Source organism: Mustela lutreola, chromosome 7, assembly GCF_030435805.1.
Source record: "Mustela lutreola isolate mMusLut2 chromosome 7, mMusLut2.pri, whole genome shotgun sequence".
In the NCBI taxonomy this organism is placed as follows: Eukaryota; Metazoa; Chordata; class Mammalia; order Carnivora; family Mustelidae; genus Mustela; species Mustela lutreola.
In genome coordinates this window covers 120854110-120866453 of record NC_081296.1, presented here as the reverse complement: position 1 = coordinate 120866453, position 12344 = coordinate 120854110, and the positions used below count along the sequence as shown (strand labels likewise).

At 40.2% G+C, this 12344-nt stretch overlaps 1 protein-coding gene across 3 annotated transcripts in view; it reads right to left on the bottom strand.

The window, feature by feature from the left end:
• The window catches only part of RAD51B (RAD51 paralog B), a 683490-nt gene that overhangs the window by 127423 nt on the left and 543723 nt on the right, over positions 1 to 12344 (bottom strand). The gene's annotated exons all lie outside the window — the stretch shown is intronic.

Sequence of the window (12344 nt, the reverse complement as noted above, 5' to 3'; positions counted from 1 at the left end):
ACCTTTCTGCCCAAAGATAAACCTAGATGATTTGCTAATCTTATTTATAAATTTAGGTATTTTGCTAAAAAGAAATTCAAAGCTACCCTCAAAGATTAACCCTCATTATAAATATTCAAAACAACTCCATAAAAGCAAAGCTATGATAATTTGCTTTGTTGGCCCCAACTCTTCACCAAGTCTGTATTTATACTGTTTGCCACATGACCACATTTCCTCTTACTTAAGGTGTAGCTGTTTCCCATGGTCCTGGACCATGGTTTTAGCCATGTAACTGGCTCTCCTAATAGGTTCTTTGTGTGGGCTTCAAGAAACCTCCCATATCTTCACTTGCTCATATGCTTCCGCTGCCAGAGAAAAACCTATCCACGTTAACCTGCTCTCTCAGAAGGAGGCTGAGAGACACCTGGAGCAATGCCGGCCAGCCAGCCCCAGTCTAAAGAGCTGACCTCCAGAAGACCCACGTAACCATTAGTTAAATGCTTATTACTGTATGCCTCTGAGACTTTGGTGTGGTTGTCATGAACCATCATTGCAGGGATAGTTGACTGATACACCAGCCAACACAAAATATCAAAAAATATTTTGAGCAGTGGCATTCTCCTAACAAAATACCTATTTTAAAAGGGATAGTCGGGCACCTGGGTGGCTCAATTGGTTGGGCAACTGCCTTTGGCTCAGGTCATGATCCCGGAATCCCAGGATCGAATCCCACATGCGGCTCCCAGCTCCACAGGGAGTCTGCTTCTCCCTCTGACCTTCTCTCCTCTCATGCTCTCTCTTACTGTCTCTTTCTCACATAAATAAATAAAATCTTTAAAAAAAAAAAAAAGAAAAGAAGGGGATAGTCATTTGGTCATTAAAAAATGATTATCATTAACAACTATTACAATCCTTTATATGGTTCCACAGAACTGGCGGCTTATTTTATTATAACAGTTCTCTTGAAGGAGGAGGAAAATCAGTTTCCTGCTTTACAAAGTAACATCATCAAAGATAGTGAAAGTTTAGCACACAGCCACTTAGGTAATCGGGGGGCAAGAGAGAAGGAAGAAGTACTTTCAAATAACCAAAAGGCTTACATGTAATATCTCAATTTATCTCAGTTCAACAAACATTTACTATCAACTATGAGAAATGGTGGTATAATGTGGTGGAAAGATCATGGGTTGTAGTCATAGAGTTTGAATCTTGGCTCTTCCACTAATCAGCTCGGTACCTATGGCAAGGCCCTCATAGCCACTCTCCTTTCTTCTTTTTAGTTAATTAACTCCCCAGGTTTCAATATTTCTTTGCCTCTTTTGCAACTGGGTGTGGCCATGTGATCACGCTTTAACTAACAGACCATGAGTATAAGTGACAGGTAGCACTTCCAATATTTTGAAAACTTATGCTTTCATTAAATAATTATGTGCTCTCCACTTTCCCTCTTCCCAAGGGCAGGGAGGGACCAGCTTCTACCCCATGGAGGTGGACATCCTGGGAGATGATGAACCACATGGGAGAAGCATCTGTGCTTCCCACCTGTGGTCACCTGCCCATCTCAAGATAGAGCCACTTGTCTGAATCGCTGAATTCCCAATGTTTTTGCTACTATGGTATACATAGCCTGAATTCTAACCAATACTGTGGCTCTGCAGAACCTAATCTTTTGGATTCTCCATTTTTTCTCATGTACAATGGGGATGAAAACACCTACCTAAATGGGATTATGGTGAGGATTAAATCAAATACATAAAACTCCTGTCATGGAGTCAAACTAACAAAAACATTTCCAAACAACTCATTGCAGATGCTTCCCAAGTGCTTCCCTTGATTTTCACTCAACAAAAACAAAAATACTCTACTTTAACCAGAAGGATTCAATTCAAGTTAAATCTCAATAATTTTTACTATTGTTCCAAAGTGCTCTAGATAAACTTGCTCGTCATCCTCAGAACCAGTGAGTAGATGGTATAGGTGGGCATTTGCATCTTCATGTCAAAAACACCTCCCCTGAAAATTAGACGGAACCTTTCTGACAGAGATAGTTTAGGGATGGTTCAATGTGAAGTTTACAGATGCCCCCTTGGTAGGAGAAAGAGAGGCTAGTGCTTCTTGAACTTCAATGTGAGTGTGAATCACCTACAGGTCCTGTTGACATGCAGTATCTCATTCAGTAGGTTTTGAGTGGTGCCTGAGAAGCTGCATTTCTAGCAAGCTCCTGGAAGATGCTGATGTTGTGCTCCATAGACACATTTTGAGCAGCTGGGTTCCAGGAAATTAGCCTGACTGAAGAATCTAAGATGAAGAAGCCAGAGACAGGAGTCCTGGAGCCAATTAGAAAGCTACTGTGATAACTCAGGGATGAGATGACAAGGGCCTCAACCACAGCTGTGTCACAAAAAATGGGAAAAAAGGAAATGGAGAAAAGAAATATAAATCCTTTAGATCAAAGAGCAATAGAAATAAGCTAAACATATCCAAAACCTCAGATCTTTACTGTCTGCATGAAGCAACTGGACATGAAACCAAAAGGCTATAAATATATCATAATCAATAAAGTAGCATACTATATTTTTGAAAATTATATTACCATTTTTATTGGATAGACTGCAAAATCCAGGACTCAGGAAAACAGAGGATGTGATATTCCAGTTCAACACAACAAACGGGATCTAAGCCTAAGCCTCCAGCTCGGTGGTGCTACCTCCATCATTTGAATGCTTTTGCTCTCAGCGAGCACATGCTCACCTGGAGGGACCTCACACAGGGAAGGAGCTCCCTTCCAGGGAATCACAGGATTTGGGCAGGTCATTGATTAATGTCCTGTTTATCCCGGGCAAGGTTTAAAATGGATAATCAAAAGGATGATTTATGGGACACCTGGTTGGCTCAGTTGGTTAAGCAGCTGCCTTCGGCTCGGGTCATGATCCCGGTGTCCTGGGATCGAGTCTCACATCAGGCTCCTTGCTCGGCAGGGAGCCTGCCTCTCCCTCTGCCTCTGCCTGCCACTCTGTCTGCCTGTGCTCACTCTCTCTCTCTCTGACAAATAAATAAATAAAAATCTAAAAAAAAAAAAAAAAGGATGATTTATATGCAGTTAGAAAGAGGAAGTGATCAGTTACGTCAGATGAATCCCACTTCCTTGCTTTGGAAAGAACTTCCAGATTAATGGAGGAGAGAGCTACCACCAACATGTAGTACCTAATTTTCAGCAAAAAAATGTAACAAATTCTTAATATCCTTCTGGATAAAGTGAAGACGGTTGGGCTAGATGCTAATATCATTAAGAGGATTTGTAAGTGACAATAAGATCGAGAGCAACCTCTCGTAGAATGTACTGGATTCTAGCCTTGGTCTTGTCAATGTTCAACATTCTTACTGACCCGAATAAGGACACTAATGTATTCAACCACATCCATACAACAAACATGGGATCCACCAGGGAACAGAACTGACAAAAATAGCCACCGTAATGCAGCTTATAGCCTAAAGGAAGGAAAAGGTAATAAACAAAATGAATAGATAGAGTATGTGGCATATTAGATCATTATACATGCTGTGGCGTGGAAAAAAAAAAAAGCAGAGAAAGAATATAGAAAGTATATTAGGTCAGAGAAAAGGGTCAATTTTAAATAGAGTACTAAGAGAAGACTTTACTTAAAAAGATGGCATTTGGACTTGTAGATCATGTAATTAAACCCATTGATGGGATGCTGAATACGGTAACAGAAGACAGAAAGTTTAGGGGTGCCTGGGTGGCCCAGTGGGTTAAGCATCTGCCTTTGGCTCAGGTCCTGATTCTAGTGTCTGGGATAGAGGCCTGTGTATTGACTGCTCTCCCTCTCCCTCTGTCTCACCTCACCCACTGCCCCCACTCATGCTTGTATGCTCTCTCTCTCTCTCTCAAGTAAATAAAATAAGTTAAAAAAAAAAAGTTGTTATATTGGATTTGTTTTGAACAAATGTCACTTTAGTTAAAAGGTTGGAACAAATATTTAAGAATGAAATTTTATCAAAACATATGTAAGGCCTTGTCCTTGAGGACAGAAGGCCCACTACTGGTTGCAGAATGGGGGACATGAGATTCAGCATTCAGAAAATGGATTAGGAATGCTAGTTAACTATAGTTCAGTGTGAGTTGGTTGTGGGATGTGGTTCACAAAAATCTAGTGCGGTCTCAGGTTGTATCATCCGGAACAAGAGAAGTGGTGGTCCTTTTCTTCTCATTCAGCAAACCATACTGGAGGCAATATGTTTGGACTAGAGCCTAAATTCCAAAGGGGAAACCAACAAATAAGAGAACAACTGGAGGAGAACTATCAAGTGGTTAAACACGCAAAGCAAGCCATGACCACAAATACTTCAATGCAAATATGATGTTAAGAGGTCTGGAGTGAAGGTGTATATTGCTTTTATTTATGGGCTTTCTTTCTTTTTTTCATATGAGTTTTCTGATCTGAAGATTCTGTAGTGTTACATAGTAGAGAGGGGAAGTGTAAATCGCTTTCTAGCCTAACAGATTTCAGAGAAAAAGTGATGCTTGCCAAAAGTGAGTCTTCCCTTTTGAAGACTTGAATGAATATCCCATGCCCTTGTGCCTCTCTGCTTTTTCAAACTACAAATTATCCTTTTCTAAAGCAAACTATCCTCCATGGTAGATAATTTGGCCTGTTCTATTTCAGATGTTCAGTCAGCCCATAAATTTGGGATGTTCTAATCATTGTCTGACTTGTGCTGTTGTCAAGTATCATCCCACCTTCTTCAATAATGACCTATGGGGAGGGTCTGGCTGCTTCATAAAACTCTAGGGCCCTAGTGAAAAATTTTTATCATACTCAACCCTGTATGCAATGTGTGAAGTTGGTTTTAGAATCCTCTGAGGATTCACAGAAATATGTAGTTGGGCAAGAATGAGTACAGACCTTGGGGATCAGAAAGCCCAGGGCCCCAACAAGGCAGGTGTGTGATACTGTGAGCTATTATCCCCCCTGCAAATAGCCAGATTGTTTTTTCTTGAATGTTTCCTTCATATCAGACTAGTACGGCTTTACACTCTAATGAATATATTTTCTCCTCTCTTCACCTATTCTTGCAAGGAAAGTGTTCATCAGTACTTTAAAATTCTTTACAGGAACATTTAAAGTTCCTCCAAAGTCCCAAGTCCCACTACTCTCTGGATGTAATTTCCATTACTCACACCATCCACCCATCTATACATGTACTTATTCAACCCACAAACATTTACTGGGCACTTTCCTTTGTGCTAGGCACTGTTCTAGAGGCAGGGGATATAGCAGGGGTTGGGACAGACAAGGTCCTTGCTTTCATGGAGCTGACATTCTGATGGCAGAACATAGACAATATAGAGAAGCCTTTAGGCCTTTGGGCTTTTTCTCCCTGTTGATATTCTTCTATGAGTTCCTCATTCCTGAGCACTCATTCATTCATTCATTCAATCTATTCATCAGTAAACATTTATTGTTGGGCCAAGCAGATTCAATTTGCAATGTGTGCATTTTCATTTTTTAAAGGACTGCTATCTATTTTGACCTCGGTTTATTTCTTAGGTATATGTTCTGAATTCTCGATGGAATTGCAAAGATCAGGAGCATGTTCTTTGATCCCACAGCTATCCCTTTTATAGGGCCCAATCCAGTGCTATGTACAAAATGGACAAATGATTGATGGGTATCTTCCTCACAGTTCTTTATCTGTGTGCTATATGTGTGAAATTTACAATTTACAAGTGAAAACACAAAGACCTAGATATTCCAAATAAAACGTGGAAGGGGAAGTCAGCCTTTGGAGCTCACTAGCTTTCCCTTATAGATTCTATTCTCCTTCTTTTATGTCTTGTCAGGTGCCTATTTGGCTCTGAACAAATAAATTGTCAACTGATTCTCTTTAGCTCTAAGGTGACAGCTGATTTAAACCTTCCAGTGTTACCCTTTCTGGTGTTTGCATCTTAATATAAGACTCTTGAAGGAGCTGAAAGATCCATTACTCAATGGATCTAAAATGGTAGAAAATCCTACAGGATTGGGGTGGGTGAGGGAGCCTTCCGGGGTTCCCGCAGAATGATGTTGGTGATGAGGTGATGGTGATGTTGATAAGAAAGCAACAACCCTTTGAGGTTGTTGGCTTATAAGTGCTGAAGTCAAGATTCCAGCCCAAGCCAGCTGGTTCTATAGTGCATACTTTTTTTAAAAAAAATATTTTATTTATTTATTTGAGAGAGAGACAGTGAGAGAGAGCATGAGCGAGGAGAAGGTCAGAGAGAGAAGCAGACTCCCCATGGAGCTGGGAGCTCGATGTGGGACTCGATCCCAGGAATCCAGGATCATGACCTGAGCCGAAGGCAGTCGTCCAACCAACTGAGCCACCCAGGTATCCCTATAGTGCATACTTTTAACTACCATGGTAGTTAACTACCATGATAATCTGTCATGCATAGATCAATCTACTTCTCTGGGATAATACATCAGATGAGGTAGAATATATAACAGCAAATACGGGCACTGTTCCCCTGCAGCATGGATATTTTACAATTGAAGACAAAGAAGGGAACTGGATAGGGCATCCATGCAAGTTGCCTTGGATGTTCGCAAGCTTCCACACTGGCAGTCTTGTTTCTGCCCTTCATTTCTGAATATCCAGATCCTACCTATTCCTTGAACCCCATACAAATGCCACCTCTCCCAGAAAGCTTATGCCAATTTCTCCAGCCTGAGGTAATCTGTCTCTAATCCCATCACACTTCATCTACACCTCTCTAATAGTGCTTACTGCCTTCTCCACAGTTTCACAGTTAATGTCACCTGGACTCAATGCTATGTATTTGAAGGTAGAGAACATCAACATCATGGCTGCTTCTCCTAGTCCCACCAATCCCTAGTATGGTGCCAAATACATAATAGAAGCTCAGTTATAAAACCCAACAATGGAGGAGTGAATAAATGCACAAACTGGTGACCCTCAGAAGCTCTGACTCACACACACTTTGAGAACATAGCAGGCACCTCTCTTCAGAGTTGGGAGACTTAGAAGATGCCACAGAAAGAGCAGCTTGCCCAGTCTATCGCTGCCAAGATTCTCAGCTTGGGCAGGTCCAAAGTCAAGTCTTTGGTTTCAGCTTGCTATAGCATCACATGTTTTTCCTGGCCTGATCCCACTTCTAAGAGGCTCAGAAAGTGGAAAAGGAGCCATAAAACAGAAAGTGCTGGCCATAGGAACCTCAAGCCTCCCCCAGTATGGTGACACCTTCTAGGGATAGTGCCTATGTCTTTCTGAAGTGTAGGTGTGATCATCCCCGCATCTGGAGCAACCCAGTTCTGGCCTTCTCCTTCATGGGTGGTCAGGAAGGCTAGCGTGGAGCAGATGGCACAAAGATGTCAGAAACCTTGGGTATAGACCATCCTGGAGGCTGGCTTTTATAGAGTTCTGGTGCTGGCAGTTTACCTGAGTTCCTGCAATACAGCCCCAACTTTAGGAAAAAGTGAGTTTCGCCTTTATGGCCTAGGGAAGTAGACATGAATAAGCAGACATGTGCTGAGGATAATCTGGCACCAATTCTTCCACTTTCTCTTCTCTAATTCTTGTGCCAGGCAGGCTTCCTTGAACACTGCTAACGAATCCTTCCTCTCTTCTATTTCCTTCCCCTTCCCACACACTACCCCAAATCTCATACTGGTTGGGGGTGAAGGGTAGAGTAAAACCAGCTGGCAGAGGAAAAGAATAAGCAGAAGAAATTCTTCCTGTAGGAGCAGGTGGTAGGTCTGGTTTTCTTTCTAACCCTGCTCTCTGCTATAAAATTTAGAGCGCAAAGACAATGTAATATGTTGAGCCAAGACAACTGGGCTGAAAAGTAATTGAGATAGGTGAGAAATATGACTTTACATCCATCTGCAATTTCCTATTTTGGTACTTATTTAACCGTGCCTCAGTCTCCTCTGTGATCAGCAAGATGATGTGGTTGTTGATGAATTCAGCAGTGAAGTCCTTGTTGAATGCATCTGATACTTTTGTCTGCATGCAAGGCTCCTTCTGAGAAGCAAGGGAGGAAACCTACTGACTCTGAAATGTCCTTCAACAGGGACCCTATTATCTCACTTCAACTGGATGCCTGGGCTAATAAAACCCATTGCTAAGCTAAACAAACCTTTCCTCTAGCTGCGCCAAGTGTCTGCGACAGAAATCCTTCATGCCAGGGATTTTCCTTCTTGTCCAAGACTTAGAAAAAGGTTGTTTTCTCAGCTGCTTTGAAGCCCAGGAAGACAGCCAGGGAGGCAAACAAGCCAGTCAGTCTTGCCTCAGATAATTCAGCAGGCTTTTGATAACCTCAAGTCTTCTGTCTCTTCCCCAGGTTGAGCTGAACTCTCCAAGCCTAGGGACAGAAGGGCCGGAAATGCTCCAGACAGGAAGATCTCTGTGCTTGGAAGAAGGCCACAGGGCCAGGGGGGCTTGAAGTATACCCAGAGATCCTCAAAGGAATTCCCTAGTCATTGTGTTAAGAGAGCTGAAGGGAAAGGTGGCAGAGGTCCAGCTCCCAGTCCGCATCTGGATCGTATACTGATTAGAATCTGCTTCATCACTTGGAAAATCACTCTCCATGGAATGCTTAAGTGTTAGTACCAACAGCTTTGCAAGATTATGAGGGGAGAGTAGAGAATAAGTTTCATGGCATCTAAAATGCCTTCTCAAAATAGGGACGTAAGATCTGTAGAAGTAATATAGTACTGGAAAATGACAGGATGGAAAAATGAACCATATTTGAGCAGGCATGAACTTTGTAATTGATCTACATGTGGCCTGTTTCACTACTTTCCCCACAGAAATTAGGGACAGAAATTAAGTTGATCTGAATTGCTAATGAAATACAATTCTAGACTCAGAAGATTCTCCTAGAAATTTTGGCCCTGAGGCTATGAGATCTTATTCCCCTATAGAGTATTACCATATCTTTCATAACATCTCTCTGGCGATTATTTAAAAATGTTTATCTATAATACATCAGGTCCCCAACGTATATAAACTAAAAGAGCTAGCTCCCTAAAGAAAACATTAATTTCCTCAGACCAATAGGATATTAACTTAGTAAATTATGATAATATTTCTTCAGGGTCAGAGTGGCATTTTGAGTTTATTACTTTTTCCCAGCATTTTATTATGAAAATTTTCAAACATACAGAAAAGTTGAAAGAATTTTAGAGTGGCTATCCATAAACCTATCAAGTAGATTCTACCATTAAAATTTTATTATACTTGTTTTTAGCACTTATCTATCCATCCATCCATCTATCAGCCCATGTTTTATTTTTGTTGTTGTTGCATTTCAAAGTCAATTACAAATATCAGTGCACTTTCCCCTAAATACTTTGGCACGCATATAGTTAACTATAAGCTTAATATTTGTTCATATATTTTAAAAGTCAGGTTCGTTTTTTTTCCAGTGAATTTCACATAAGATTTGAAAGGGTTAGTGATTTTTCCCAAATTATACTAACATCAGAGAGAATTTAGTGATTACACATACATAGATAGCATACATAATCAAAGATTATGGGTCATTATTTCTATATTAAATATCAATTTTACTGAGGTATTATTTATATGCACTAAAATTCTTTTTTAATATAGATACTTAAGCTATAAATTTCTCTTTATTTTATTTTTAGAAATTTTTTTGTTTATTTATTTGACAGACAGAGATCACAAGTAGGCAGAGAGGCAGGCAGAGAAAGAGAGGGGGAAGCAGGCTCCTCGCCGAGCAGAGAGCCCGATGCGGGACTTGATCCCAGGACCCCGGGATCCTGATCTGAGCCGAAGGCAGAGGCTTTAACCCACTGAGCCACCCAGGTGCCCCTATAAATTTCTCTTTAAGCACTGATTTAGCTGTATCACATAAGTTTTGGTGTGTTGTATTTTTGTTTTCACTTTCTCAAAGCATTTCCTAATTTCCCTTATTGTGTTTTCTTTGACTTATTGCTTCTTTAAGAGTGTGTGTGAATATGCATTTAACTTGCACGCATTTGATAATTCGCCACATTTCTTCTATTATTGATTACTAATTTTATTCCACTGTGACTAAAGACATTTACATGGTTTCCTTTGGGCTCAGTTTATGGTGTGATATATGGTATATCAAGGAGAATGTTCCATGTACACTTGAGAAGAATGTGTATCTGCCATTATTGAGTAGAATGTTCTACAAATGTCTATCAGGTCTAGGTGGTTTATAGTGTTGCTCAGATCTTCTTTTTCCTTATTGACCTTCTGCATAGTTCTGTTATTGAAAGTGGGTAATAAATCTCCAGGTATTATTGTTGAATTGTCTACTACTCCCCTTCAATTCTGTCAGTTTTTACTTCATGTATTTTGGTGTTCAGTTGTTAGATGCATATATGTTTACTATTGTTATGTCTTCCTGATTTATTCACTTTTTTATTCTTTTAAAATGTCCTTTTTTTGTGGCACCTGGGTGGCACAGTTGGTTAAGTGTCTGACTCTTGATTTTGGCTCAGGTCATGATCTCAGGGTCATGGGGTTAAGCCCTGTGTCAGGCTCCACTCTTACATGGAGTCTACTGGAGATTCTCTCTCTCCCTCAGCCTCTCTCCCATCGGCACTCTCTAAATCAATCAATCAAAAAATCTTTTTTAAAAAGAGAGTCCTTTTTTGCTTTGAGTAATAATTTTTTAAAAGATTTTATTTATTTATTTGAGAGAGAGAGAGCATGAGCAGAGAGAGCAGCAGAGGGAGAGAAGCAGACTCTCCACTTAGCAGGGAGCCCAGAAGAGGGGCTTGATCTCAAGACCCTGAGATCACAACCTGAGCTGAAGGCAGACTCTTAACTGACTGAGTCACCCAGATGCCCCTCCAGTAATAGTTTTTGTCTTAAACTCTATTTTGTCTGATGTTGGTAACCAGCTCTCTTTTGGTTACTGTTTGTAAAAGAGTTCCTGAAGCCAGTTTCAATGTACGTATGTTGAGACTTCCCCACACCCAGAAGCTATTCTCAGACACCAATAGGCTATTCAAGAATTCAACTCAATGCTGACACTATCTACCTGGAGACAGAATCAGATTCCACAGGTAAAGGACTTAGTCCTAAAAGACTGTCCTCCACTTCAGATACCGGTCACAAGCTCATGTTGCCTGTGCTTCTGACAAACTGGCCATATTTCAGAGGTTCCATTGACTCCCTCCAACTTCGGATGCCAATCACAAGTTCAGGTTATTACCCATACTTCTGACTGACTGGCTACAAGTCAGGGGTTCCCATGACTTTGTCTTTGGGTTCAATTAATTTGCTAGAATGACTCACAGAAATCAGAAAAACACATTTACTTACTAATCACTGATTATAAAGCATATTAAAGGATACTAATTAACACCTAGATGAAAAGATGTATAGGGTAAGGTCCTGAACAGAGGACCTTTGTCTTCATGGAACTTGGGGCCTGGCATGGTGGCATGTGAAAGCATTCTAGATCCCCAATGTGGAAGCTATCTAAACCACCTCCCTTTGGATTTTGTAGAAGCATCATTATGTAGGTATGATTAACTTACTGCCCACTGGTGATTGATTCAACCTATAGCCCCTATCCCCTCTCTAGTAATCAGTATGTGAAAGTGTAAGCTCAGAACCCCTATTTATGGTTGGCTTTCCAGGCAACCAGACAGCATCCTTAGGTGGTTTGCAAAAGTCACCTTCATTAACATAAACCCATTTGTGGTGGAAGGGATTGTCAAGAATAACAAGACAATTATTTCACCTTTATGGCTCTGAAGCATTTTCAGGAACTAAAGACAAAAGACTAAGTATTATAACACAAGGTGCTCCATTGCTCTTATCGATACCTTAGGAAATGCCAAAAGTTTTGGGATCTGTGAGCAAGGAGAAATATATTTGGGTCATCTAAATCACAGTATTGCCATTTGCATGGTATGTATTTGTTCATCCTTCCAACTAATTTGTGCCTTTGACTCAAAAGTGTGTCTCTTCTAGACAGGATTTGGTTGGATCATATACATACACATACATATATTGTATATATATTTATCACTGTCTGCTTTTGATTGGAATATTTAGTTCATTTACTTTTAATATAATTATTGATGAGGTAGGATATGTCTGCCCTTTTGCTATTTTTCTGTAAATCTTATGGTTTTTTGTTCCTCAAATTCTTCCATTACTGACTTCTTTGTGTTAAATATTTTTCTAGTATACCATTTTAATTCTCTTATTTCTTTTACTATATACTTTTGAGTTATTTTCTTATCTGTTGCTCTGGGAATTGCTATTAAAATTTTAACTTTAAACAATTTAGTTCAGATTTGGTAACACTTTAATTTCAATTA